Source organism: Amphimedon queenslandica, unplaced genomic scaffold (assembly GCF_000090795.2).
Source record: "Amphimedon queenslandica unplaced genomic scaffold, v1.1 AMPQUscaffold_13512, whole genome shotgun sequence".
NCBI lineage: Eukaryota > Metazoa > Porifera > Demospongiae > Haplosclerida > Niphatidae > Amphimedon > Amphimedon queenslandica.
Window position 1 is genome coordinate 594,190 of NW_003546252.1, and position 5,099 is coordinate 599,288.

The 5,099-nt window shown below is 35.4% G+C and overlaps 1 long non-coding RNA gene across 1 annotated transcript; it reads left to right on the top strand.

The window, feature by feature from the left end:
- The first annotated feature begins 540 nt into the window (after window positions 1–540).
- LOC109588474 (uncharacterized) lies at window positions 541–4,309 on the top strand. Its single transcript, XR_002188184.1, has 2 exons — window positions 541–1,488; window positions 4,072–4,309. It is a non-coding gene; the product is annotated as an uncharacterized LOC109588474 (long non-coding RNA).
- The last annotated feature ends 790 nt before the right edge of the window (window positions 4,310–5,099 follow it).

A 5,099-nucleotide genomic window follows, 5' to 3' on the forward strand; every position in this document is an offset into this window, starting at 1 on the left:
AGATAAAATACATTATCATGTGAGTTTCGATTTTTGTGATTCTGTGTTTGTAGTCGTTTGTTAATGTTGGCACAATGATTATATATTATTTATTGGGTATAAACCTTTTGAGCTCTGAATGAGTTATGGTTTATGCCATTATTGTAATGGGTGTGGTCACAAAAGAAAAATTTTATAGGGTAACTTTTCCATGGCCTATAGCAGGAAGCGTGATTGCATATTTGTTTTATGAGATGCTTAGTAGTAGTCAGGCGGGGCCTGCCTCTCGCGGAAAAACGGAGAGTCAGGTTCAGTACGGTAGCTAGTTTTGTGTCAAGCGCAGGATTTCTGCGCTAGCAGGAAATGAGTCACAATGACCCAAATAACACCCACACAAGACATGAATAACATTATCATAAATTATTTTAAAATGGATGTAAAGGAAATGGTGTTTAGAAAGCTGAACTATGTCTTAAAGGAGGAGCAGTTGGCAGCTATCAAGGCTTTTCTCGAAGGAAGAGATGTTCTTACTGCATCTCTAACATTATCCAAAGCACTACTTTCGAGCTTCGTCAGTTTCGAAAAAACTGACACACACGGACGGCAAAACTATGATGATTTATGTTTAGTCAGTAGTTCGTCTAAGTCAAAATCAATATCATTCTCGGCAACTTGGTCCATAAAATGCTTCCTCCAAACATTTATCACATCTCTGCACCTTTCTGCTGCTGGATCACATCTGTTTTTGCTCTCTTTGCTTAAGTCTTTACCACAGCCTAAACATACAACGACGGTCATGTTTACACGCGTATGGGCGGTGCTCATTTTCAGCCCCACCTATATGCATGCTGTCAGCTCCACCCGTGACACAAAACTAGCTACCGTACTGAACCTGACTCTCCGTTTTTCCGCGAGAGGCAGGCTCCGCCTGACTAGGAGAGGTATGAGAGGGGTAATGTAAGCAAAGGTACAAGTAACAACTATAGTGAAGCTAATTGAATAGGATAACATAGCAAGGTACTTTGGTAAGAAAAGAGAAGATGACGATCATACTTATACCTGGAAGTGATACTTAAAACCTTTCAAGAGACTATCATGAGACTGAAGAGTGAGGATAATCAGGACATGCCTTTTCATTAAGAAAGTACAATTCACAGACCTTGAAATGGACTACTAAGTAACTCACGGCCCATGATACAGTGAGACACAATAGTGGCATAGATTACAGAGACATGGAGGAGTGACATCTTTCAGCTATTACTGCAGCACAAATAAAGCTTGAGATACAAGACCTCAGTGACAGATTAAAGATTTAAAGACAATTTTTTCATTTCACTTCACAATGACAATTGTCAGTCAAGTCAACCACACCTATTTCAAGATGGTATCAATGAAATGCTCTTGTTTGAGGCTGTTTTTGTGCTTCAAGCTACAGAAGTATGCAGACTACTACACAACATACGAGGGTCAGGCCAGCCTCGAGCCACAAAGATCATTCACTGAATGCAAGTGAGTACAGCCGTGGTTTTGTTGATATTTTTGTGGGTTCATTCTTGGTAGGCTGGATTTGTTTTTCTCCATAGATTGTGTACAATAAGTCATATACAATGTACAATTATGCTTATACCTGAATAAAGTTCTACATGTGTGCGTCTATTTGAGTTTCCCACAGGATGTGGCATAGTGCTTGTTCTTGTCAACGGATTGGCAAAAACACTTTACTTAGTACAGATTTTTTGACAGAAATAACCAGGAGAGATTTCTCCAATTATATACATTGTTTGAGCTAATTCTGAAACCCGAAAATAGCAAGTTAAAAGAATATTGCACTGATATAGATTTACCAGTATAGTGTCAGCAGGTAGTACAACGATAGTCTCACGTAGCCAGACCCAACCCCTTTTTGATATTTGGACGGCGTCCAAATGTCAAAAAGGGGTTGGGTATACGCGAGACTAGTACAACGAAGGAGATATAGCCAACAATATGGATACTGAATCAACACTCCACAACAGCAACAATAATCAAAAAGAGAGAGAGAGCAAGAGAGAGTGTGTGCTTATATTAGAGAATGATGTTCTAGAATGTTCTGTTCAGGCAAGCCTGTGTCAGTATATATTGTGTAATAGTATAGTGTTAACAAGGTATGAAAATGTGATTGTATGGTAAAGGCATGCATGAGACATAAGTACTAATAATTAATAAATGTAACTGAACATACATTAAAATCTGCTCAAATCAGGCCAAAGTTCCTGTACTACATGTATATTACAGGGTCTTTTAACCAAATTTTGCCAAAAATGGCTAGGAGAGAATTTCCTATTTTTATAATTTGTTCTGATACATATGCATGTACCAATATTGTGTAGAAAGTTTGAACTGATTCCGATCAAGTTTGAATTTTTTTATCAATTTTAAAAGTTGCTCACAAATTTGGCCAAACTCTAGAAATTTTGGTCAAATTTTGTTAAAAATGAAAGGAGAGAATTCTTTGTTTCAATAATTTTTTCTGATACATATTTTACTTCTGTTGTGTAGAAAGTTTGCAAATTGGATTTTTAATGAATTCTTGAATTTGTTCAAAAATTGGGCCAAGTTCCCTGTACAAAATCCTTGGCCAAATTTCACCAAAACTGAAAGGAAATTTTTTTAATTTTTAGACTTTTTATGATGCATATAAAATATACTTATGTTCTGTAGTATGTTCAGGCTCATTCAAATCCAAAGTGGATTTACTTTGGATTTTTAAAATTAGGTCAAAGTCCTTGTATAGTACAGACCCAATTTCACCAAAAATGACTGAGAGAAATATTTATTTTTAAAATTTTTGTTTACAAATGTGCATTTGTATAATATGTAGCAAGTTTGAGCTGATTGATTTTTAATGAGTTTTAAAGTGACCCCAAAGCATACTATTGTACTGCCTATCAGCTCATGAAGCATTCTTTTTGAGCTTGTTTAGCATGCTTTGTGGGAAACCTTGAATCTTATTAGAATTCTTTTTACTCTATATATAAGTGCATTATATCAATTGAGTTCTTGTGGCTTGATTTGAAATGAATGTTTTTATAACTACAAAGATTTATAAAGCATCTTGTCAGGCCCGCTGAGAGAAGACATGGGGCCTAGGGGAAGATTAAAATTAGGGGCCCTTTGCAATAATGAAAAAAAATACAAATTAAATGACAAGAACTACCAATGCTCAAATATGACTGAAAATTGATTGACTGACTTAGGAACACTAGCAATTAAAAGCAAACTTGCAGAACAGCTAAATTTTGATTATATCATAAATCATTTTGCTAGTTTAAAAACCAGGCACATGTTTAATCATGTATAGAGGATATGCGTGCTAAGTATATTCATTGCAAAATAAATGTATTCATTGCAAAATAAATGTATTCATTGCATACTGTAATAACTTTCAAGAAAAAAATTAGTTCGTTGGGCGTCAACTTTCCATTGGCAGCAATGGAGAAAAGATAGAAAAAGGCTTGGTACCAGGAAACCGCTATGTATTTCTTGATAGCAATCTTTCAGGTGACTACTAGACCCCATTGGATCCTCAGGATGCTTTCTAAGCTTCCGAAAAAGGCCTCAAGAAGGTAGCAAGGCAAGAAAATGTGTTTTCTCCCATTGAACTCTTAATGAACTTGACATCCAACATGGCTGCCAGTTTACTGTGTGGGTTGGATATACGGTACTTAAAAGCTATGAATATACTTAGCATGCATATCCTCTATTAAATGATGGCTTATTATACTTCAATTATAATGTACATTATAATGGGGCCCCCTGAAGTGAGGGGCCCAGGGGATTTATCCCCTACTCCCCCCTCTCAGTGGGCCTGCGTCCTGTACATACTTTCTTGTAGGTTACCCATACAAAAAATATCAAGTTTGCAGCATGGTTGTGACTTGTGACAAGGTTGTTGCTAATTAGTTTTTGGTTTTCACTACATTGCCACAACCTTGTGAAATATTATATTTGCCCCAACTGTACTACTGAGTAATGTATGCACATGTAATTCATGGGACTTTATGTGCATGTACATTTCTATTGCAATGTAATTAAGGATTTCTCCTTTTGTAGGTAAAAGCTTTTCGTAAAGCATTTTCTGAGGCCAGTGTGGCTCTTAATGAGCCTAAAGTTAAAACTGTAATGCCTTCTCCTGGTCAATTAGCAAAATAAACATTGTACTTCACTTCACTTCTCTATTTTCTGTATAAAATGAATTCATTCCAGCTATGTTAATAATCAAATGAGCCTACTCTTTTTTTCCGCTGTTAGTATAGATTCCATTAACATCAAATGTATCATAGTAACAATAGTAACTGAGTATAGAGTAATTAGGTGATTGATTAAATTTCACGGTAACGCTACTACTGAATTAGGTGATTGATTAAATTTCACGGTAACGCTACTACTGAGGCAAGCTTGTCATAATGTGCATGATGAATTTAATAGAATAATAATACACACAAAATATTATTTTTTTACTGACAGAAAATTAATGATATCGACAGCATATGTAAGTGCTAGACTGCTAGACAATGGGTCATATTGGGGCACACTTCATGAAACCTCAGTTTTTATCAGCCTTTATAAGGTTGTCATTTTACTTATGGTTTAGTAATTCACGACTTCATGAGATTGTTACTAGGTTGCTACAACCTTGTGAGGTTGTGGCAACTTTGGCATTTTTCTATAGGTACATGTATTTAGTTTCTGTTAATTGTCTGTTTTTAAATTTATATTAAGTTGCAATTGAAACAGGATTTTTACTCATTGTATGATCAAACTGAATGGTGAAATGTAGTCACAATGTTCATATATGTACATATATACACATACTTACGTTAAATTAGGGTGGGGTTCAGTATAACATTATTCATAAACTGTTATTCTATATATATCTAATGAATATCTGCTGTTTCTTAGCAATCAACAATGAAGCTTCTTACTTGCTTCTTTCTTCTGTTTCTTCTTGAGTATGCAGTTTATGCTCAAACATGCACTAATGGTGCAGTACGATTGGTAAGCTTTTGCTATATTGTTCTTATGGTCATTTTTATTATGCATATTAGACTTCTGGTTCTACTTATGGAGCTGTTGAAGTG